The sequence below is a fragment of the Panthera leo genome, chromosome A1 (assembly GCF_018350215.1).
Source record: "Panthera leo isolate Ple1 chromosome A1, P.leo_Ple1_pat1.1, whole genome shotgun sequence".
NCBI classification, from domain to species: domain Eukaryota; kingdom Metazoa; phylum Chordata; class Mammalia; order Carnivora; family Felidae; genus Panthera; species Panthera leo.
The window spans coordinates 62,632,037-62,658,165 of record NC_056679.1 but is presented as its reverse complement, the minus strand read 5'-3'; the positions used below and the strand labels follow the sequence as shown (position 1 = coordinate 62,658,165).

General features: G+C 36.2%; 1 long non-coding RNA gene across 1 annotated transcript; it reads left to right on the top strand.

Annotated features, from left to right (window-relative positions):
- Window positions 1-840: 840 nt before the first annotated feature.
- LOC122199414 lies at window positions 841-25,751 on the top strand. Its single transcript, XR_006193498.1, has 5 exons — window positions 841-928; window positions 10,899-11,022; window positions 19,710-19,831; window positions 24,991-25,050; window positions 25,257-25,751. It is a non-coding gene; the product is annotated as an uncharacterized LOC122199414 (long non-coding RNA).
- Window positions 25,752-26,129: the final 378 nt, after the last annotated feature.

Genomic DNA, 26,129 nt, shown 5'->3' with positions numbered 1-26,129 from the left:
GTATACTTTTTTTTCTAGGAAATTCAGGGGTAAACATGTCTTTGTTCTTATGGGAGGTAGGCCCTTAAGGTAAAATATTAGAGGCAGAAAGTGTTCAAAGATAAATATATGAAAGACTATTTTGGGCTATTAAGAAAATACAACAGAATAATGTGAAGGAAAGGAGTAAAATGGGCAGGGGAGAGGGTGGGAATTTTCCCTGTAGGCGAGGTAGTCAGAAAATGCCACACTAGGTCTGTGTGGCAGGCACACACAAGATTGCATAGAGTTAAAAGGATATGTTCTCTGTCCTCAAGAAATATGGAAAAAATACATGATAATAAAATGATATAATGAAATTTCACAAATGGTATGCTTGAAATGTTGAGCTGTGGAATACAGACAATGAAACAAACTTGACCAGTGCAAGAGGCCCATTTGTCTATCTGCATGTATTAGCTTCTTGAACTATGTTTTGGATATAGATAAAATGTGCAATATAATCTTTTAGAATGCTGTTGTAATATAAGCTTGTCATTATTTCAACTTGTTTATAGTTAATTTATCCTACAAATTGCTCTTATGTATGTACTTAGCTAAATTTAGTTGAAGATAGATGTATTCATTTCAGAAAGATAAAAGGTCATGAAGAAAATGATAATTATTCAGAAACAGGAAGTGCGCCTGGGCGGCTCAGTTAAGCCTCTGACTCTTGGTTTTGGCTCAGGTCATGATCTTGAGGTTTCATGGCTGTGCACTGACAGTGCGGAGCCTGCTTGGGCTTTCTCTTTCTTTCTCTCTGCCCCTCCCCCGCTCACGTGCGGGCGCACGTTAGCTCTGTCTCAAACTGAAAGAAAAAAAAAAAAAACAGGAAGCAAGACCAGTCTAATGGCATAATTAGATATAGTCTGGTTTTGGAGAACACGATAAATGTTGAAAAAACCAAGAGGTAGGTACTTTAAGTATAGTTATTGATGGGCTATAATGTGAGAAGCATATAAGCCCAATCCAAATCATAGAGTTGGTCCAATTCTATTTAACAATATTTCTTGAACACACACAGATGAGGAGTTATTTAAAACTTAGAGGAATCACGACACTACATCTTTAAAATATTCAGCATAATGTTAATAGCTTGGCCTCTTGGTATTAGGCTCTCCAGGTTGAAATCCAAATTCTATTATATACCAATGTTCCGTACCTCCGTTTCCTCATCTTTAAAATATATTTTGGGTGATTTTTAAAAGTTACAGGAGATTAAAAAAAAATGAACATTTTTAAATGAAAATAACTATTAACTAGCTTTAATATCAATAGGCATAATACTCGCTCTAAGAGAGAGATGCAGGGGCTCAGTCGGTTGAGCGTCCGACTTCAGCTCAGGTCACGATCTCGCGGTCCATGAGTTTGAGCCCCGCCTCGGGCTCTGGGCTGATGGCTCAGAGCCTGGAGCCGGCTTCCGATTCTGTGTCTCCCTCTCTCTGCCCCTCCCCCGTTCATGCTCTGTCTCTCTCTGTCTCAAAAATAAATAAATGTTAAAAAAAAAAAATAAAAAAAAAAGAGAGATGCAAAGTTCTGTGGAATTCAGAAAATAGGAAAGTTGCTCCTGATAAGATGGATCAGAAAAGACTTTTAATAAGGTGGGATTGAGCTGCACCTGTAACTAAGAAGCATTCTAACATGTAGAAATGGAGGGAAAAGGGCAAGAAGAAAGGGGGGGTGGTGTAGGTTGCTGCACTGCCTGAGACTTCATAGTATTCATTCTCTAGATGAAAGGGGACTCTAATACACATGACACTGAGGATGAAAATAGTAAGCAGTCACCTAATTAGAAGAAGTTGTGTAAGACATTTAACTCCACAACAAGCACCATCCCAGGAGGGCATGAAGAGGCTCTTGTAACCAAAGAGAGTCAAAAACACATTCTCATCCTCCTGGTGTACCTAATCTATTAGAATGGTTAAAGAACAAGGTGATAAAACATTTAATGAAATTCAGTTTAAAACTTACCACTGCCAACCAATATGACTGCTTGTTACATATTTCTAAAAAGGATTTATAGGAGATGAAACATTCCCTGGTAAGAATAAAGGTAAAAGGGAGCTTACGACAGGAAGATTTATACAAGCTTGCAAAGAAATGATTCCAAGGAAGACAGGTTAGCTAAACATGCATAGCCTTAGAAAGACCATAATTACAACATTGTATTCAGATAGTGTCAATGGATATATTATTACATAATATGATCTATGTATTCAAAAATATTCCCTACAAATATAAGACACATTTTGGGGAAAAAAGGACTAATATGTAATCTCTTTTTCAATTCAATCCATGCCATGCTTATTCCAACAACTACAGTTCTTTCCAAATATTCGAGAGTATAAATGAATAACTATTTGCGTGTTGTCTTAGAAGGATTTGATTTGGAATACTGTAAAAAAAAAAAAAAAAAAAAAAAAAAAAGCTTAACTGCAAAGGCATACAAATCCAGCTTGTATATGAAACTAAAATTAAATGGCTGGCAAGATTTTTAAGAATTTGAATGTGTAAACATGATTGTTTCTACCCAGAAAATCTTCTGGAGATTTCTTTTAAGCATCAGCATTATGTTAAGAAACACTTGTAAGGCCTCCAATTCATCCCTAGAAAGCTGATGTGCTAAATGAACAACTGAGGCCAATTTAGTTCTACAGGGACATAAAAAGTACTTCTCTGAAAAAGCTGGTTATTTCTAATATAAAGGATCTGCTAAGGGGAAAGATTAGTGAGACAATAAAAATAAGAGAAGACAAGGTATAAATACAAAATGGCAGAAGAAGAAATAAATGTCAACAAATAAAAAATACTCTCCCTCAAGCAACAATGTATTCTCAAATATATTCAAGCAAACAGCACATATACTCATTTTTCCCTTTATAAATGATAGTGAAACAAGGAGAATGGCTTAGGAACTCAGAGTTGACAAGGATTTAGCAGCTGTGTATAAAAATGCGGTGTTTGGTTTCTCATAGGGAACCTTGTTTTAAGTTTTGATTCACAGTTTATGGGAATATGGAACATTTTAGCTTGGTTTAATGGTTAGAAAAAGAAAAGGAAATAACCTTTTGTCCTACATTCAGCTCTTGCAAGAATCCAGATCTTACCAGGAAAAGAATAAAAATATACATATGTAAACGCAGAAAATAATTGGCCAAACACAGATATTTAAAGCATTTAAACAAAGTGTCGGCATTTCTTATTCATGGTCACCTTACAAAATTTACCTTAAAACAAATTTATTCAGAACAGAATAAAACTACTAATACATAAAAAATTATGAGACTCGGCTTATAAAATCAAAAGACATAAATTTGGCTGTCAAGATGCTATGCTGTGAATTGTTGAAGTAATGATTATGCTATCTTTCCCATGACACCTCAGGTACTAAGAGAACCATCATCCCTCAATTTACATAATACACTGAATGCTGTGAAAGTGATGTTTATGCCCCAGCCAGTGGCAGAGTTAGGTAGATAATCTGTTTGACTACAAATGTAATGCTTTGATTTGCTAACCAACTCAGATGTTTTTTTTTCAATAGGAGCACAGTCATCAGTAGGCATATTTTAAGTTAAAGCAAAACATTCTGTTGTACAATTTTAGACATGATATTAAGTCTTTGTGCAGAATATCTCATGTCTCCTGTTAATCTATTTTTAATATCTCACTTCAAATATAGGACCATATTCCTTTCACCACTCCATTTCAGATCTTTCTTTAAAATCGACATAACATCACTGATAGGTGTGTGTATGTATTACATCTGAATTCCAAAATAGTAGGGTGAATTATTTTTTTAAACCACTAAATATAACGAAATTGAAAGCAACATATGGGAAAGGCAATGAAAAAGCAATCCTAAACCAACTGGTGGCTCTAGCCATGAGTTCTGAGACCTCGGAAATCAAATGATGTTTCTGTATGTTCTCTTATCACCAAGTTGGGAACATTCTTCAATGAACAAAAACCTATAAAAGTTTACATTCATGTAAGAAGAGAAAGGGACTCCTGTGCCCATCCATCTTTCTTTCTCTTGCTCTTATTCTCTCCTTCTTGTGTCATCTCTATACTGCTTATTCATCAACACTTGATCATGCATACTAAGCATAACATTACATGACATAAGGTCCCTTCCACATGGGACTGCATACTTCTATGATAGACCCTATAAATTAGACACAAAATTGAGCAAAAATTTTGAGTTTACATTTTCTGAATCATTCTTTCCACTTTAGGTTAAATATACAACTTGTTTCAAGCAAATGGTACCTACATATTTTTTCCTAGTGGTACTCCAAACTTGCCTCTGCTTGGGTAAATAAAGGTAACGATGTTACAGGAAACAGGATTTCCATTCGAAAAATAGGGCTCTAAACTATTGTATCTAAACACTACATGTATCTATGTATCTAAACATTATAAAGATAATGATGCTGTTTATACGTAGGTTATTATTTATAAAGTTAACCTAATGCAGTAGGATCTATAGCTCTTACTTTCTCTTGTGTTTCAAAATTAAGCACTGCTCTTTAGACAATGCTCACCAAACTTCATGTCTCTTAAAAAACTTTATAATAGGAAGTAGTAGAGAGTTCTAGTTTTATCCTTAGTTGATGACTTAAAGCACAAGTAATCTGAATTTTTGGCTGTGGTTGGATCTATTTGCTTTAGGAAAGAGATAAGCATGTCTATATGAAAAGGTGTCCTACTTTCCCAAGGAGGGGACCTTGATAGGCATGGAGAACATTGAATAAAAATTTGCATCTTTATCAATAACGTATTCTAGATCTATTGAAGTTTTTTTTCTATCTTTTCTCCCAGAAAAGCAAAAATTGCTCTGGAAATTTGAACTGGTATGTCAACGTAAGGTCTTAACATTTGGCGTAGATAGTACATGGCAACTGCGTAGGCCAATATTTTAATCATAAGCTGGCAGGTATAGCCTATAAAAAAATCTTCTTAAAGTAGAGCACACAGAATTGTTATCTGTAACTTGAGATGGCAACATATTTTTCACAGTATGCAATGAGTTTTTAAATCATTCACTATTTAGAAAATACTATTTAAAACTTATTAAATTGAGAAAAAAATTATAAAAGCTAGAATTAACGAATGTGGCTAAATTATTTCACATATCTCTTCATAGCAGAGATACAGTAAGCCATACAAAACATCAACTTAAAGCAAATGAATATTTAAAGAAAAAATAAGATTCTTGAAATTTGAAATTTCCTACATAATCACGGAGTCAAAACATTTAATAGAAATAATGTTTTTTTATATGAGATATCTATTAGCTCATGTCAAATAGTACTAAGAATTTTTTAAATATTATTTTACTAACTATAAAATGCTTTGAATCCTTGCCATTAGAATCAGACATTAGTATATAAGAAGTATTATTCCAATATTGTTTATTCTGAAATAATTATCACATCAGGAAAACAAAAGAAAAAAGAAAACCTATGCTAATAGTATGTCGTCCTTGACTAACTGCCCAATTTCCTGTTCCTCCTTTGGAGGTAAACTTATTTTTCATTCTAAATGTCTTTCCAGGCATCTTCCTGTGTTTTTTTTTTAATTATCTTTTGAGATCATATGTATTTTCTTTGTCATTCAACTCATTCATAGGACATCGATTTACAAATATTAACCAAGTTCACATTCCTGTATTATTTGTATACTAATTTGTTTTAAAGCTCATCTCTTTTAGATAGCATAAAAGTGAATTTTGCCCGTTTACACTCTATTTGTATGAGCTGCCAAAATGAAATTCCACAGATTGAGTGACTTAAATTTATTTTCTCATGATTCGGGAGGCTAGAATTTAAAGATCAAGGTGTTGGCAGGTTTGGTTTCTTCTGAGTGCTCACTCTGGCTTGAGATGCCTGCCTTCTCACTATGTCCTCACTTCCCACTGTGTGCACCCATGTACAAATTTTCTAAGTACTAGTCGTGATGGATTAGGACCCACCCTTGAAACTTTATTTTAACTGTGTCTTTGAAAATTGTATATCCAAATATTATATTCTCGTGTACTAATGGTTAGCACTTCAATATATGAATTTGGGGGGAGGGGGACACAATTCAGTTTAGAACATTACCTAATGATCTCTGCCTTTTAACTGGAATGTTTGGTCTACGATTTAATATTATTTTTAATATACTTAAATTTAGGTCTGGGGCACCTGCATGGCTCAGTCAGCTAAGTACCTGACTTCGGTTCAGGTCATGATCTCACGGCTGGTGGGTTCCAGCCCCGCATTGGGCTCTGTGCTGAGAGCTCAGAGCCTGGAGCCTGCTTCGGATCCTGTGTCTCCCGCCCTCTCTGCTCCTCCCTCCCTCATGCTCTCTCAAAATTAAACATTAAAAAAATTAAATAAATGCATTTAGGTCTGCTACTTTGCCATTTTCTATTTGCCCTACTATATGTGTGTACATACATATAAAATTATATATATTTACTTTGGATTAATTGTATGTTGTTTACTACTTCATTTTAATTCCTTTATTGGCATTTTAGCCCTACCTCATTTCTGCACGTGTAGTGGCTCAAGGGCTTACGATAGGTATCCTCCACTTGTCAGAGTTCACTTAGAGTTACCCCTGTGCCCCTTCATATAAAATAACTTTGCAACAGTTAAGTACCATTTCTCCCATGGTTTTGCTATGATTTTTTTTCATTTTTTTTGTTTCAAATTTTTATTTAAATTCTAGTTAGTTAACATTTAGTGTAGTAGTAGTTTCAGGAGAATTTAGTGATTCATCACTTATGTATAACACACAGTACTCATCAAAACAGGTGGCCCTAATATTACATCTACATAGATTATAAGCTCCACAATATAACTTTATATTTTAGTTATATCTTTGGAATTTATTAATAAAGGACATTTATTTCTTTCAGTCACTTCATTCCTTCTTTCTTATGTCATTTTCCTTCAGCCCAAAATGCTTGTTAGATTTCTTAGAGCACAGGGATTTATCTTGTTACAAGTTCATGCTATTTCTTAATTTCTAAATTTATTATTAATTAAATTTGGGTAAATTCTAGCTAGTATTTTTCTAACATGTTTCATACTCCAATCTCTAATTTTAAGATTGAAAATACACATGATAAAATGACTGATAATATCTCACACTTTATGTTTTTTTTCTGTTTAGATTTACTGACTTCATCCTTTAATCTTCAAATAATTTCTCTGATCTTTTGATAGTTTTCTCTGCCATTTACCATTGGCTATCCATGTAATTTTTTAAAATATAGATATTTATGAATACAGATAATATACTTTAAGGTTTTATAGACATCTATTGTACTATTTCATTAGAGTATATTTCCATTATATGAGTTAAATAATCTTAACATTTGACATTGAATATAACAAAATTACTTAAGTAAATTTACAGATTTATTTAATGATGGAGCTGTAAAATAATATGAGTTAAATAATCTTAACATTTGAAATTGAATATAACAAAATTACTTAAGTAAATTTACAGATTTATTTAATGATGGAGCTGTAAAATAACACTGGACTCTCAGCTGATTTTCTGATAAAAAGGGGCAAAGTTAAATTGATATTAAACAATTAGAAGCAAAAATATTTAATACAGTATGCCTTAATAAAAAGCTGATGAAAAATTGTGTCTGATTCTAATACTCCCTAATAGACATTATTCAGCATAACTTAACCTTAAATCTTGTTTTTTTCAAACATACATTAGCAAAGTATGAAATGTGTTAAAAAATATTAATCAATAATTAGTTTTCACTGTTATGTTAGTTCGTCAGCTTTTCTGCATATATTTTCTCAAGTCAATTAAACATTGAGTGTGTGCTCAAGTTCAATATTCTATCACAAATAACTCAATTACTGAATGCTTATGATGACATAAACAAGGAGTTTGTTGGTCTTTCCATTATTTACCATTTAAAATCAGTGCAAGTGATATATATTACATGTATTTGAGCATATGGAAAATATCTCTTTGAAATAAAATTTTAATAGTATTTTATTATATTTTTAAAATGGGAATTTAATAAAAAATTAGTATACAGAGAATTTTTTAATGTTTCAGACTTTCAATAAACTGAAATGCAATAAATATGATTCTACTTAAGGTCGGGGTACATGTTGCAAATACACTAAATTAGTAGCTATAGGGCTATGAATATTAGCATCTAAAAATTAAAATTCTGAATATTCTTACATACGAAAGAATACTATTTTGTCATTGCCCTCATTCTTACATAATGGCATGTTTGACTTAAAATGACAGCATTTTACAAAGGATAGAAAATTAATGCTCTAACCCACTCCTTTTTAGGATGGTATTGGGGTTAGGTCTTTAGGAGGTGATTAAGTCATAAAAACTGAATCCTATGAATGGCATCAGTACCTTATAAAAAAGGATCCCAGAGAGCTAGCTTGTCCCCTCCACCATGAGAGGGCACAGGGAGACACTGGCAATCTGCAGCTGGAAGGCAGCCTTCCCCAGAACTTGACCATGGTGGAACTCTGAGGACTTCCATCCTTCAGAACTATGAGGAATTTCTGTTGTTTGTAAACCATCCAGTGTATACAGCACCCTGAATGGTGCTAACCTAAGACACTAATCTGATGATGCTATGCAACTTGCCTGTGGTCATAGCTGAGAAGTGGCAGATAGGAGAGTGGAATTAGATCTCTGTAGAGCTAGTTCCAGAATACCAACCCCTTTCTAATTTACATATAACTTTTAAAAGAAGTTTGTTGCATTTCCCTATTCATGCATATTAAATTTTTCCATCCAAATTAGCAAGTGCTGTACACAGAGAAGGAACGGCCAGTGTTCAAATAGAATCTGGCAAATGGGCGGTGAAAATAAAATTTCCTTCTAAAACCTAAGTTAAAACCTACATGAGTATGTGTATGTGAACATGTATTATTTTCTTGAAACAGTAAATATTCATATTAACAGAAGTCATTTTCTACAGAACATTAAGATGATCATTCCTCAAGACTGTTTTTAAGTTTTATGCCATGTGCTCTTAAATACAAGATTATATTCATCATATCGTGATTTTAGGAAGATGACCTTGTTCCAATGCTTGCCATTAGATAGAATAAGGCTTGCTTCCTCCTAAAAGTAATAGACATGAAAAGCAAAAAAAACAAAAACAAAAACAAAAAAAAAAACAAAAAAACCCCCCAAAACACAGGTGTTGTAGGCAATCTCTAAGATGGCCCCAAAGATCTTGGCCCTCTGTTAGTCTCACCCTTATGTAATTGCCTCCAGTTGAGTGGGGACCGGACCTATTGACTTTTAACAAGAAGAATGCAGCCTATGCATCTCAGGCAGCCTATGGAGAGGCCTAGGTGGTAAGGAGCCAAAGCCTTCCATTAGCCATGTGCGTGAGCTTAAGAGAGTATCATTCTGCCACAGCCTAGTCTTAAGTTGCCTGAAGTTCAGTCCAACAGCTTGCCTGAAACCTCATGAAAGACCCTGAGCCAGAGGCACCCAGCTAAGCTGTACCCATATTCCTACACACAGAAACTATGAGGTAATAAGAATGTTGTTTTAAATCCTGAAATTTGGGGGTAACTTTTTACATAGTTGTGCAAAGCCCCTGTAATACAGTTTAACAGAAGCAAAACTAAAACTCAAGAGTATCATTATTTTCTTTCCCATTCCAAAAATACTGCTTTTGAGAACTAGCTCATAGCTAAAGGTCAAAATCAATCTTGGTTTTCCTTTTAAAAACTATCGTGTTTGCTTCCCAAAAGAGTATTTATATTTCCACAAACTTTAAGGCCACACTAGGTTTCATGTATGTTTTAAATAATAAAATCACTCTGCAAATTACATTGCTTTTTACTTCTTCTAATCACCTGGGATGATGGAAGAGAAATTATTTCCCAGTTGAGTTCCCTCGAAGTAACATGCCACAGCTAATCAGTGTTCTCGCTCTGTAGTTAGAGACTGTTAGCAAAGGGGTTCTGCTTTATGATGCTGCAGGGCCACCATTATTCACCCCTGGTTTAACACCGTGTAGAGGTGGCAATAGGAAATCTAATGAAGAAACCATCAAGCCCGGAGTAGTAATTTCGGGAGAAATCATGCATGGTTGTTTGAATAGGGTTGAATAAGAATTGACATTTTACGTTATTGACTGTTGTATAGGTGCTTTACCCTCTCATCCTTTGTACATTTATGCTACTGTGATTCCTTCTGTTTTAGTAGGCAATAGAGCATATTATCACCAGAGCCCTATCTCTGTGCCAGACTTTCTTCTGCAGCTGTTCCAGTAATATTTATTTATTTGTTTTACTAAGCAACAGTCTCTAAAAAGGCTCTGAGAGGCTTTGCTACTCTTGGTCTGGCTCCTCCCTCCCCTCCCCCCGCCACCTTAAATAAGATTGCCTAGCTTAGAATACTCAGGGATTTTTTTTTCCCTTCTTTATCTGGAATATCTCTTCTTTCCTCTAACTGAAATAAAGTAGGACCTTTTATATATTTTATTAGAGTTGTGATATATACATGAAGTCAAATTCTCTTTTATGAAAGGTGAGCTCAGGCTTGTCAACAAAATTGAAGCAATGCTATTATAAGCACATTATAACATCTTGTCCTATTAAAAAAAATTATATACTTGAACTTCAAAGGAGATCTAAGTAAACTTTCTTTAAACAAACTTGAAATATTGAATGTTTTTGTCTAGCTTTTAAAACTTTTTAAGTTCATAGGGAAAAAAACCCCTACATTAATTTATAATACCTTTGTTATCTAATACAAATAGAAATATTTCTATTACTTTCATGTATCTTTTAAAAACTATAGAAGATAGAAATGCATTCTGTTTTATCAAGCTAAAAAGGATATTTCTATTTCAGGGATTTAAAACAGTGATCGTTGGCATAAATGCCTGAAGAGAATTACTTAATCACCAACTGAAATTTAACTTTACCATTTTTAAAACCGTGATTCATCATTCTTGGTTGAAAATCTATAGCTGAGGTAACTATTGTTTATTATTTCCGAGTACTCTAGTCAAATGCCAGCATAGTTTTTTTTTTTTTTTTTAACGAGCAACTCTTTAGAATAAATTTAACCACAAATCACCTACCAAATTAAAAACAAACCTAATTTCTCAAGTATCTAAATGCAAAATTATCCCAGTTCTTCCAGATCTAACTTCTGTAATTGTGTTTAAAATTTACACTCTGTTGCCCCATGGCAAGGACACTACAGCAGTATATTTAGCTGATGGGTCTCTAAGAGACCAATTGAAGCTATTCAGTTCAAATGGTAGAAAAGAATCCAACCCAGGTGACTTATTGAGTGATTTCTTAGCTTAATCAAGAGGGCAGCAAAAATAAGGCTGGTGATATTTCATCTGAGACATAATTGTTAAAGAACTAGGCTCATGGCTGGAGATTAAAGATGCACTGATAGAATACTCATTTCCTTATTCTCCCATTTAAATACCTATTTATCATTGTGGTCTATCTCCATCAATAACTGTAAACTTGTAAACATTCTCAGATTGCTCTTAACAGCGATGCTAAAAGCACAATATTGCCTAATGGGTCTGTGCCCCAATTTCAGTAGTCCTCTGGCTTGCAGAAGTAAAAAATTTCCTTTCCAGTAGTCCCAGAGTTGCTACCTTTTGAATGATGTCAAGTCCAACATCTGGTTTTTCTACTAGGTTCCCTTCCTAAAAAAATTCAACATGTTATTGAACAAGGCTTGAATGCTCCACAAAACTGTCCAGGGGATTGCCGACCTCCTTCAGAATTGTCGATGCAGAACCTGGTGGGCCCCTGAAATCAACTGCTTGTTTCTCCTGTAGGTGTATGTTTCCTCCAAGCCATAGGCAGTTTCCCCCCCTTAACACATCAGACCATGTGAAGTCCAGACTTGGCTCTACATGTGACCCCAAAAGACAGAGACTGAATAGTAATAAGAGAAACACAATGAGAACATGGTACACACTGGTCATAAGTAGTTACTTCTTCCAGGCAGTTCCTAAATTTGCAACCTCAGCCTTGAATTCAACACAACCCAGATAGGGCAAATAAGTCTTTCTTTACTCACTGTATTATTTTAGTAGTCCAGGAGGGAGAAAATGGTGACTCAGATACATGTGTATTTCTAAACACATGTATATATTTGAAGTGAATACTGGATTTCTTGACGGATTGCAGGTAGAAGTGGAAGCTGATCAGATTAGCATAGAACTCTATGATGGAATAGGTGTGGGAAATAAAGCTCTTTTCATGGTTTTGAAAATCTGGAAACCCTCTCTCACCCACAAAGCATTGCTATTCCAGTTTTCACCTAATACTGTACAGACTCATAAAGGGCTAGAAGGAAATGCCCCATTTCAGTACCTACCTCTTCATGGTAAGTCCATTCCCTTAAAAGCTCAAATGCTTAAACCATAATAATTCTTGTTTAAAGGGACAGGCTGCAATTTGCTTTGATTAATAAAGTTACCTAAGTAGAGAGATTTTTAACATGTTTTCTGTTAAAATCTATGTTTTAACATAGATTTTTAACATTTAACATTTTTAAAAGTCAATAGCTGGATGCCTGTTTAAATGGACATGTGAAAAGCACAATGTTAGAAAGCATAGTGAATCAGCCATGAAATCCCATCAATATAGTCTGTTACTACCTTCTGTAAAATGGCTAGACAGATTTTCATTGATTTTATTTTTCAATGAATTTAGAGTGCAGTTTCCTAATAATACTTTTGACTCATCTTAAGTATTCTCCCCAAGATAGAGGCGGACATTCTTCAGCAAACCCAACACTATGGTATAGGGGAGACCCTGATGATGCATTGCTAAGAGATCTCTCAATGGTTATTTCTTCAGTGGTCTTCTGGACCATGATTTGTAAATGCCTTCCCAAACTCCTTTTTCTTTCTTCACAGCTTTATCACTATCTGGCCAAGTTATGAATTTACTATTTTACTTTTTTTTTTTTTGCCTGCCTCTCCTTCCTCGGATCCAGAATGGAGGGCAAATTTTGCTATGTGTTTTGCTTACCACGGTATGTCCAGCAGAGACTAGCACCTCATACACAGAAAGCAAGCACTTAAGATCTCTTGTGAAAGGTGTACATGGATGAATAAACGCTCCATATTATTTATGGCTGCAGTCACTAGTAAAATCAGTCATTTTACTAGTGCTCCAACCTTAGCCCTTTAAAGACAAAATAGGGAAATGTCAACTTCTTTGTCACTTCTGACATTCCTCAACTAGTGTGTGATCAATGATTATGTTAGCACACAGGCTACCATTGTACCTCATCAGTAACACAACATCAGGAATAGGGTCAAGGAATGAATAACAAAATACTTAAAATTACAGATGGAACTTACAGTAAAAATAAAATTACTTTCTATGCTGCATGTCTTAAAATTCTGCCAGTTAAAAGGCATATTCTGAGGAAAATAGTACAATATTCAGTGATGGATATGACGGTCATTAACTGTAATAAGGCAATTAAGAACTTTGAAATGTTTTTATTTTTATTGTTTGTTTATTTTTGAGTGAGAGAGAGCGCGCGTACAAGAAGGGGAGGGGCAGAGAAACAGGGAGACACATAATCCGAAGCAGGCTCCAGCTCCAAGGTGTCACAGCAATGGAGCCTGATGCAGGGCTCAAACCCACGATCAGCTAGATCACGACCTGAGCAAAGTCAGACGCTCAACCGACTGAGCCACCCAGGAGCCCGAACTTTAAAATATTTTAATAATTAGCAAAATAGATTAGCAGTTAATAGATGATAATATTATGACAACTTTGTATGGTGACAGATGGTGACTTATCGTAGGGATTGTTTCCTTATGTATAAAAATATCAAATCTCTAGGATGTACACCTGAAACAGAATATTGTATATCAATTATACTTCGATAAAAAAGAGACTACATTACCTAAGCAACTTATTATGAATAGCCTTTCATGCAAACTTAGGTTTATAAACAAGTTTAGAAATTATACTAGACCCAAAATTAAAAAGAATAACTATATTTATCTCAGAGTCATTTACTTCCACTCAGACCATACTTGTTTCAAGAAAAGTCCTACTGAAAATTCTTCACATAGTTGACAATGAAATGAAGTTAAAACAGTAACTTTGCCACCTCCAATTTCCCTGAGAAAAATTGCCAAAATCACTTAGGACATCTATAATAAATTATCTCTCATCTGGTCTGAAAAGGAACATAAAAGTACAAAAAAACTGAAGAGTTAAAGTAAATGAGGTACCAAGAACATATTTTGTTTCCACAAATGAAACTGCATAACAAACCTTCAAAAACGCATTGAGTTTAAAATATGCTTAACAACAATAGTAAACTTGCTCTAAAACAATTCCTTAGAGTGTTCAGTTTATGGAGGCTAAAACTTTAATCGAATTTGCTGAAATAATTGTGCTAGAACACCAAATATTTTGACTAATTAAGAACAAGTTGCTTTTGAGAGCTACCTAAAGTACAAATGAAACAACTTGTTTTCTTAAAAACTGATGTTGAAAAACATTTTGTTTCTGAACAATTTCTCCTGCAAAAATACGTTTAGTGATATTTAGTGAGCCAGCTGCAAATCAGCGTGTACTGGAATGTGCAACTGTAAAAAGCATAGACAGCGAGTGTAGCCTGCAGTGTTAAGAACTTAACTCCTGCACTATGTATCATCAAACATTTAAAATTTTACTACAATTTTAAATAGTAAAATTGGACTTAAAATGTTTTGATAGTTCTAAATTCTTTATCACACATATTCTTTCTTTAAATTATATGTCAAGGAATATACTGATTGATTTTCAGATGCAAACATTCATCTTCCAGCAAAAACCATTGTTGGGTGATACAATAAGTAGTTTCAGGCTTGAGCTCTCCACTCTTAACTCCATGCAGATGCTCTGAATTTTATACTGAGCTTGATAATGTGGCCCTCCCACCAGGACAACTCTATTTAGAGGGATTCATGGTGAGTAGCAGCACATGGAATTTATTTAAGCTTGACCCATGTTATTGTCACAAGGAGAAAATCTTTGATACTGGGTTGTTTTATATAATGTATTAGGGAATGGCCTTTGAAAATGGCACAGCTTCTTTGATAAGAGCACAGGTTTCAAAAAAATGCAGTTGTTAAGTCATTTTATTTTCATACATACTATGATGCACGGTGAGCATAAACATTTTAAGAGTAGGAAATTTGCATGATAAAACATTGAAATTAGCATTTTATCAAGAAATAAATTTTGCTTAGCTTTCTCTTGGTCACGCTGCTCTTCAACCTGATTGATGAGAATGATCTTAGTCAGCAATGTAATAATTTTTTCATGTACCATTGACTTCCAGTAAAATCAAGAGAGACGATCTTGTTTAGAATTCTTGTTTGAAAGCATTTAGTGAGGTAACAATGTTTTTGCTGGCTTTGGTTTGATGGGAGGTATGGACACTCAACAGTATTTATATGTATTATAGAGAACTACAACAGAAAGTATCTAGAAATTATAATTATCTTTATTTCTGTATTTTCTATGGAAATATATTAGAAAGCATCTATAACCTATGTAAAAAACATTTTATGTCAAATTTTTATAGAGTAAAACTTTATATATTGAAATCTAAAAACAAAACAAAAAAACCCCCTCAATCCATTGTATGAAATTTAAAACAAAACAAAACACAGTATTGGCTATATCTTTTAACATATTTGGGCCTCAATTTTAGGTATTTATGAAAAAGAAAAACCTCTAAATCTTAAATCTTGCTCCTTATTACAAATCAAAATCATAGAAAGTTGAACATACTTTTGAAAATTACTCATGTTTTTGGCTTGAGTAAGCCTCAGCCATCATTATCACCTCCAAATGTGAAAGGCTTTTTTTTTTTTTTTTGTACTGTAAAAAATACTAACATTTTTCTCTGCAAGTAGTATCAGACTGGGTTTGGTTGAGAAAAAAAAAAACCCACTACAATTATTATGAGATAATATAATGAGAAATTTCATGTAGGAATCAGGGTTTCCAACCTTGCAGAAGGAGCTGAATGAAGTTCTAAAGATTAGGAAGGCGGCAGCCAGCAATGAGATACCACAACCTGCTAACTTGCTACAAAAGAGGAGGTGATGGCGTAGAGAGAGGGAGGCAGACACCCAGAGCAGGGAAGCCTGTAAACTGCACGGCAGGAAGCGCTCTGGCAACACGCCCCATCAGGGGCCGGTGTGACACTGAAAATCCTGACTTCCACTAAACGTCCACTTTGCAAATCTCTCATTGGTTCCTCTCCTCAGCAAATAGCCATGAGCAGCACAGAAAAGGAATTCCGAGAAATGGAATGGCAGCTTTTGAAGAAATAAATCATTGATGGTGCTAAGGGGACAACCACCACTCCCGTGTCAAAAATACCCTAACGGTGTATTTTTAGTATATTCACAGTACATATCATCATTGAAGTAAAAATATTAAATTCCCAACATTCTCTAGACTTTGTCCAGAAGAGAAGGGGCCTGCAAAGGGGATGGCAAAAGCAGAGTCCTGTGGAAAGGGGCAGAGACGTGCGTCAGGTGCTTATGAAAGCTTTAAACTCGGGGCATCTGGGCGGCTCCGTTAAGCTTCTGACACTCTTTCTTCTCGGATCACGATCCCACCATTGTTGAGTTTGCGCCTTGCACCCACCTCCGCGCTGATAGTATGGAGCCTGCTTCGGATTCTCTTTCTTTGCTCGCTCTGCATTGACAGCAGAGAGCCCGATGCAGGGCTCAAACTCCTGAACCGTGAGGACGTGACCTGAGCCAAAGTAGGCTGCTTAACCAACTGAGCCACCCGGGTGCCCCTGTATGTATCCACTTTGAATTAAAGCTTTCTGTTTTTAATTTTATTTTTGAGGGAGAGAGGGAGAGAGAGAAAGTACACACAGCTTCAGATCATCTGTCTTCCTCTTTGCCCCTGTCCTGCTCCCTCACATGTGTGTGTTCACTCTCTTAAAAATAAATTTAAAAAAAGTGGATAAAATATCCCTTTCAAATGCTGGCCTGCTAGACAGATACGGTACTCAATCTTTTTGATTTAAATGTTTTTATTACTCCTTTAAAATATAAATGTTCTACGATGGGTAGGCTTCAAGTAGGAGCTGTCTAGATCATTGTAATCCATTAGGAGTCAGAGATTTTTGTGTGTTGATGGTTGGTATTAACTCTCTTATTCTGTTCAGTGAAAAGTAACTTCCAGGGTTAGAAACTCATGATTGACTTTCCAATTGGATGCACAGGCATGCCAGCCCTGTGTGTATGGTATCGTTCAATACTGATCCTGGCTGAGGAAGCATGGGAAGCACTCTCTTTCAGTTAGTCACCTTTGCAACAGGAACAATGCTAAGCACAATTTCTCATATACAGGAGATGATCAACATTTTTAAGTGAATCTTTAAAAATTTTTTTTAACGTTTACTTTTGAGACAGAGAGAGACAGAGCATGAACGGGGGAGGGGCAGAGAGGGAGGGAGACAGAATCGGAAACAGGCTCCAGGCTCGGAGCCATCAGCCCAGAGCCCCATGCGGGGCTCGAACTCAGGACCGCGAGATCGTGACCTGAGCCGAAGTCGGATGCTTAACCGACTGAGCCACCCTGGCGCCCCTAAGTGAATCTTTTATATGGAAATCTTAAAGTTAAAATTAGTATCTGGCAATTATACTGTTCTTTTAATTTTTCCAATTATTCACTCTGCAGTTGTTTTTTTCCCCCTCACTCCTTTAGCCTTTATACCCCCACCAGCAACCCTCAGTTTGTTCTCTGTATTTAAGAGTCACTATGGTTTGTCTTCCTTTTTTTTATAATTTTGCTTCCCTTCCCCTAAGTTCATCTTTTTTGTATCTGAAGTTCCACATAGCAGTGAAATCATATTTGTCTTTCTCTGACTTATTTCACTTAGCATAATACACTGTAGTTCCCTCCACGTTGTTGCAAATGCCAGGATTTCATTCTTTTTGATCGCTAATACTCCATTGTATTATATATACCACATCTTCTTTATCCATTCCTCAGTTGATGGACTTTTGTGCTCTTTCCAAACTTTGGCTATTGTCAATAATGCTGCTATAAACATTGGGATGCATGTGCCCTGGGCTGAGAATTAAGATAAAAAAGCTGCCAGGTCACAAAGATACAAAGGAGAACCACTCTAAAGCTCACTGGTAGTAAGTGGCCAGCTATTTCACAGAAAATGTTAAAGACAGTCAGTCTGCTTGCAATTGATTGATTGAAACTATTTTTAGTAAATTCTGTGATTTTTATTAATAGACTGAGGATATAGGTCTTATACATGGGAGGGATATCACAATATAAATTTATATGTGGTAAAAAAAAAAAAATCAAAGAATGGGCATATAGGGAAGGAACAAAACTTAGAAAACACCTGAATGTGGTCAGAATAAAGACATTTTCCTTTAGGAGTCTGAGAGATTTCCACTTAGGAAAAGGGAAATAATGAAAGAACAATGGATTGTTGATTCAAGAGCAGAGATCAGAGAGACATCCATGTCTATCTATTTCTTCTACTTAACAGTCATGTTTGAAATGAGTCACAGGGATTTTTCAAATGTCCTGACTTTCAGAAGCCCTTGAGGGTTTTGGTGTAAACGATTTCCGGCCGAACCATATGGTAGCACTAGTGTTCTGCTGTGTTGGATGTAGGCCTATGTACACAAAAAAGCATCATGATTTAAAAAGTGATAGTGCAAACAATATTTGCCAACAGTGAAAAACGCACTTGTTTTTTTTAAAGAACAGTAATTGTTGTGGTCCTGCGGAAGGATATCAGTTTTTAAACTTCCTCCAGCGTAAACTTAAGCCTAATAACCTACTTATGAGGCCATAATAGTATCGTGTCTTCAAATTAGGTGGAAGGTCCGTGGAAACTTTTAGCAATGCATCTCACTGATACTAAAATTGTATTACCCATTACAAAATAATTGTACCTGGAGGAGCGATAGAGGACACAGTTAATTGAACTGTATTTCTAAGTGGTGCACATTTATGGAACATTTACCTTCTCAGAACCCTGGAAAATGCACGTATCTAAAAACAATTCTAGTCATAAGGAAAAGTGGAAAAAAAACATAAAATAGAATCTGTTCCATATATAATTAATTCATTTACATAATCGAGTCATCTAGTTTCAAAATTTCATTTCTCCTTGAAACTCATTCCAGAAAAAAAAAGGAGAGGGGGGAAGACAGATATAAATAGGTCTTGCACCTGGGTCTATTTCATTTTACTGAAAACAAAGTATTTGTTCCTGTAATTGCTTTACTGGTCCCAGATAATGTTGCATTGGTAAGTAATTTGAGTTCACTTAAAAGGGATTAAAAAAAAAAAAAAAACACGTTAATTACATTTGGGTTTTTATCATCATCATCGTTAGGTTAAAAACAAAACTCTATCAAGTGTCCAGTGTGACTTGTGGCTCTCCTTAGTTCCCCACAAAAACACTTACAATATTGTCTCGTCAAATAATTCAGAGACAAAAAGCCCAGCACAAAATTTAAAACTGATGCTCATCTTACTTACCATGGTACATGGCAGAAAGCTCAAAGTTAGAAAGCAGATGTTCTGTCATGCTAATTTAACATACAGCTGTGAGAATGTAACTACTTTGAGCCTTATCTTTTTGTTAATTTTTAGATCCACGAGAGATCCTTTTGAGGGCAACATTTTCTAGTTCTATCACTTTGTGTTATTTGCAGAACCTACACTGTTTGTGTGAGAGAGTTTCAAAAAGACCATGCTTCTAAATACAGAAGAAGGTAAGCCCGAAACTACAATCCTTGAAAGTAAAAGAGAATACAGGAGAAATTCTCCTAGAGATATTTAAGGAAGAGATTCCTAAGGTCTTACAAAAGGATTCAGACTGGAAAGGAGATCCAACATGGCAGATGAGGGGAACCTGAAGTTCCCTCCTCCCTCAAACACAGCAGTGTCAAGGTCAAAGGACTTTGAATTCCAAGAGTCTGGGCTGCAGAGTGACAGAGACATTTTCAGGGGCCCACAGAGACAACTTTGCAGGCCATAGGTGCATGAATGCAAACTGGGAAAGATAAAAAGTCACCGTAGACATGGGGGGGGAGGGATCCCCTTCTGTGGAGAGACAAAGGGAAGAGAAAGAAAGGCTGTAGAAGTATAGGGCTGTATTTGGACAAGAAAAAAATCCATGGACCTGGGACAGGGAAAGATCCAATCTCTAACTTCAGGTCTTTCTCTGGACTGGGGAGGGCTGCCCAGTTCACCCACCTGGGAGTGGGTGGGGGAGCCAGCCCTAGGCCCAGTAACTAGCTCAGAGGTGCAGTCCACAGTGGGAAAAAGCAACACCCTCCCTGGAGAACATTCCAAGGACAAAGACTGCCTGCCTCCGCCAGCCAGAGGCCATTTATTGGAGGGGCAGAGCAGCACTTTCCCAGACCTGGGGTGCAGAGACATTGGGGTTTAAATCCCAGCTGAGCACTAGCTTGGGAGTCAGCAGAGTGGGACAAACTGCCTCATTCATGCCCATGTGGCAGTGGGAGGAGCCCCTCCATTGGTGGGGTGGAGTGGCACTTCCCTGAAACCAGGGCACATGGAACAGGACCCTTCAATACATCTGAATTTGAATCCCACAGAAGCCCCAGGGAGGCACCGGAGACTTGGGGGGGGGGGGGGGGAGGAAATGGCCCGCTAGAGCCCACAGGGCGCTGTGAGGACTGCCTGAACAGAGTGGTGTGGGACACCTGATCCGGGGAGGAGAGACCAGGGTGTTGCCATTTTTCTCCCCATCACCATCAAGGTGAGGCTTCAGGGAATGGCAGGCAGGGGGCGGGGGTGGGGGGACCACAGTGGAGGCAGGACACACATACGCCAAACCACGCCCCTCCACTCCTGGTAACTGTGTATCTACTGGAGCCAGATACACGCTGACCAGACAGCCCCTCCTCCAGACCAGTGCTGTTGCATTGCCTGATTTAATTCTCGAAAAATTCTTATTTTATATATATATATAAAATATATATATATATGTATGTGTGTATATGTATATATATATATGTGTATATATATATATATATATATACACACATATATATACATATACACACATATATATGTATATAATTTTTTTCTTCTTCCTTTTCTCTTCCTTCCTTCCTCTAGTCTGGTTATTCTAATTGTTGGTTTAAGCAGACATATATAATCTATTCTCTTGATACATATTCTACACCTCCTTCTTTATTTTCCTTTCTCTCTCTCTCTGGACTAAACCATATAGTTTCTCTGGTCAGTTTTCTTTTCTTATCTTTTTCCCTGATCCTGTCATTTCTCTCTTTGTATGGGATAAAACTTCTTCCATCAGCACTGCCTCCACCTTGTTGTATACTTGTAGCTGGTGTTTCTGTTTTTTGTTTGTTTTCCTTTCCAGGGCTACTTCAGTGAAAAAAATCAATGCACACCTAGCAGAGGGTCCAAAACATCATTATGGATAGGGAGATAAAGTAACCAAAGTCACAACAACAGAGAGCAGGTAACACACTCCACAAAACACCTCCTGAAGGGCCAGGCCCTAGACAGCGTAAAACCCCTTCTTTAATATAGTAGTGCTCACAGGTTCAGGGCACATAACAAGCTTTTAAAACATATAAGGGACAGAAAACTAGCCAAAATGACAAAATGGAAGAGTTCTCCTCAAAAGAAGTTCCAGGAAGAAATGCTAAAGGATTGCTCAAAACAGATATAAACAATATAACTGAACAATAATTTAGAATAATGGTTATAAGATGAATTGCTGGGCTTGAAAAACGTATAGAAGATAGAGAGTCTATTGCAGACATCAAGGAACTAAAAATTAGTCATGATGAATTAAAAAATGTTGTAAATGAGGTGCAAAATAAACTAGAGGCAGTGACAGCAAAGACTGAAGAGGCAGAGGGGAGAATAGGTGAAATAGAAGATAAAATTATGGAAAAAGATGAAGCTGAGATAGAGATAAAATAATTCTGGACCATGAGGGGAGAATTAGAAAACTAAGTGATGCAATCAGATGAAACAATATCTGTATCATAGGAATTCCAGGAGGAGGAGGGAGAGAGAGAGAGAAAGGGGCTGAAGGTATACCTGAAGAAATGATGGCTGAGAACTTCCCAAATCTGGGGAAGGAAAGACATTGAAATCCAGGAGGTACAGACAACTCCCTTCAGACTTAACCTGAATCGACCTTCTGCACAACGGGTCATAGTGAAACTGGCAAAATACAAGGATAAAGAGAGAATTCTGAAAGCAGCTAGCGATAAATGGGCCTTAACCATCTACAAGGGTAGACATCTAAGGGTAGTAGCAGACCTGTCTACTGAAACTTGGCAGGTCAGAAAGGAGTGGCAAGAAATTTTCAATGTGAATAGGAAAAATATGCAGCCAAGAATCCTTCATCCAGCCTGTCACTCAGAATACAAGGAGAGATAAAGGTTTTCCCAAACAAAAACTGAAGGAATTCATCACCACTAAACCAACTCTACAGGAGATCCTAAGGGGGACTCTGTGAGTGAAATTCTGCAAGGACCATCACTACAAGCATGAAACCTACAGATAACACAATGACTCTAAATCCCTGTCTTTCAATAACAACACTGAATGTAAATGGACTAAATGCTCCAATCAAAAGACATAGGGTATCAGAATGGATAAAAAAAACAAAAACAAAAAACAAGACCCATCTATTTGTGGTCTCTAAGAGACCCATTTTAGACCTGAGGACACCTTCAGACTGAAAGTGAGGGGATGGAGATCTATCACGCTACTGGAAGTCAAAAGAAAGCTGGAGTAGTCATACTTATATCAGACAAACTAGGCTTTAAATTAAAGGCTGTAACAAGAGATGAAGAAGGGCATTATATCATAATTACTGAGTCTATCCATCAAGAAGGGCTAACAATTATAGATGTTTATGGACTGAATTTGAAAGCACCCAAATATGTAAAACAATTGTCACAAACATAAGCAATCTTATTGGTAGGAATGTGGTAATTGCAGGGGACTTTCACATTCCCCTTACAGCAATGGACAGAACATCCAGGCAGAAAATCAATAAAGAAACAAAGGCCCTGAATGAAACAGTGGACCAGATGGACTTGACAGATCTATTCACAACTTTTCATCCTAAAGCAGAATTCGCATTCTTCTCAAGTGTACATGGAACATCCTCCAAGAGAGATCACATACTGGGTCACAAAACAGTCCTCAATAAATATAAAAGAATCAAGATCATACCATGCACATTTTCAGATCACAATGCTATGAAACTTGAAATCAACCACAGGAAAGGTTTTGGAAAACCTCCAAATGCATGGAGTTTAAAGAACATCCTCTGGGTCAACCAAAGAAGAAATTTAAAAATATATGAAAACAAATTAAACTGTTCAAAGCATCAAAAAAACAAGGAAAATAGAAATAGTCACTTCCAGGTGGAGTCTAAGAGACCTAACTAAATGTTATCTAGTATCTTAGATGTAATTCTGGAACAAAAAATGTACATTAGACAAAAACTAAGGAAATATAAATATGAGCTTTGACTAACCAGAATTATCAATATTGACTCACCATACTAACATGTAATGCTAATCAAGTGAGTGAGGTGTGAAGTATAAGGAAGCCATCTGTACTATCTTCACAATTTTTCTGTACATCTGAAGCTGTTCCAAAAATAAAGTCTATTAAAGGGGAAAAAATCTTCTGGCTTTGAACATGTCAAATCTTGTTCTCACTCACTACCCATATATATCTTGTGTTAGGTAACCTCTGGCATTACACACTTATTGTAACGGCTGAGAAAATGCAATGGGCAATAAGAATATTCCTGGAAGCCATCCATTTACAGAATGCTAGTAATAATCTATTTGAGAATCACCTAACATCCAATAAATTCAAGCTATATGTATTGCCAGGTCTATTTTTCCTTTGCCAGACTCCTAAAACGCTTGCAACAACTCTAATGTGACCCGACATAAGCGAAGCATGGTAGAGTGGAAGTCACTGTAGAAAGAGGCAGTGCTCTTAACAGAATGCAGTTAAAATGCATTATTTCCATGACTTTTTAAAAGGATATGATAGGTTCTGCTTCTGGAAATACCAAAGTATCATATAAGAAATTAAAACATCTTTCAAAGACAATTATGCTTTCTTACTAGACAAATTATTATTTTTTTTATGTAACTCAAGGTGCTCGAAAGTGAACAAAACTAGTTAGAAACCACAGATTACATGGTCCTTAGAAGAGAGACTGTCTATAACTAGATCTATCCAGTTTTTGCTAAGCCATGCAAGCAATAGAGCTCTCAAATGGTGAAGTCCCAATGAACCGAGAAGTCAGAGGCCACAGTTCAAGGTCAAAAGCAGATGGAAAGTGAAGAGAAAATACTATTTGAAAAGAGAGTCATAAATGTAACCTCCCAAAACCCACATTCAAGATTCCCCAGACCTTTAGCTCTTCCTTCAACTATGCACATGTTGGGGGAGACCCCAAGCTGCTCAGAAAAAACGATAGTGGGAAGGCTAAGAGAACAGAATATCAACAGGCACTGAGTACTAAAGGAGGCAGAATTTAGAGTGTGACTCCTGATAAAAGTCTTTTTGAAGAAATTATAAGGGGATTCTGAAATTTATATGAAAATGTGTACACTGAAGATTGCCAAAACAACCTGGGGGGAAAAATACAATAGGCAGGGTGTTTGCCTGAGTGGGACAGAAGCCTTGGGGGCACAAGTAACTTGCTGGCATGATAAGAATGTTATGTATTTTGATATGATTACTAGTTACATGAGAATATAAGTTTGTCAAAATTCATTGACCTCTACATTTTAAATCCATTCACTAGATTTTTGCAATTTAATCTTCAATTAGAGTGCTGGAAAATAATAAGGCAATTTCAATACATTTCGTGTCTTTACAGGATCTTGTGCAAGTGAGGAGCTCTGAACCTTCACCTTCAATAGCTTCATGGAAAACTATGGTTGGTGGTTTATTCCGTTGTGCCCTCTTGTTTCTGTCCATGCAGGCACTGGTGTGGGCAGCTCTCTCAGTTACTTCTGCAACTTCCACCTCTTCTCTTCCCCACCTGAGAGGCCCTGTAAAGATTTGGCTGATCTTGTGCTTTTCTGGAGCTCTCAGAAATTTAGCAGAGTTGTGACATGCTCCATTCTCTGTGCTTTTCTACAGATCAGGAAAAAGTCATACTACTTTACTTTCAATGCTGGAGACATCTGAATATGATAGGAGGTCAACAAGTTGCATTTGGACCATCTACCTAGACATACCGTGCTAACATTTCTTCTACTCTGGTCTGATGGTGCCCTTAGAGGAACTTGGGACTCTTGCAATTTCTTTGCTAACTGCAGTATAAAGGCACAGGTGCACTGGATCTTCAGGCCTCCAAGATTTTAAAAAATTATTTCTTTAGTTAGGCTAATCTAAAAATCCGAAGAATACAGGGCATAAGAATCTCTCCCGTCACCGAGGCCTTCCCTTGGGGGTAAAGATTCGACTTCTGAAGCCTCATTCTACTTCTTAACATCCATGTAACCTGGGAAAGGTACCTTATTTCAGGTCTGTGTAAGGTTTTTTATAGTACCCCAGTACAGCTTTATAAAATGTGTATGACCATAGCATGTACCTCCTTGTGTTTTACAGAGGATTAAATGAAATAATGTAAGATACTTTAAAAACTCAATATTATAGAGTAAAAAGTCAAAACAAATTAATACTATTACTTACTCAAACTATAGTTTTGAAAGAAATGATGTTTTTTTTTTTTTTTTAACCAGTATTACAAAATTCTGTGGTGACTTATTGAAGTGTTGTCCATAAAATATCCTAACATATGGATGCATGAGGAACAAAAAATATATAGGGGAAAACACAATAGTGTAATATATAAAAATATTACCCTGATTCATTTATTCAGGCCACTGTTTTCTATGTAGAGAAAGTGACATCCATATAAAGTTACTGGAATAACACTGGAAAATAATGCACTCAAATTTCCTAGCACAATGACTGATACACAGTAAGCACTCAATAACATTAAGTGAA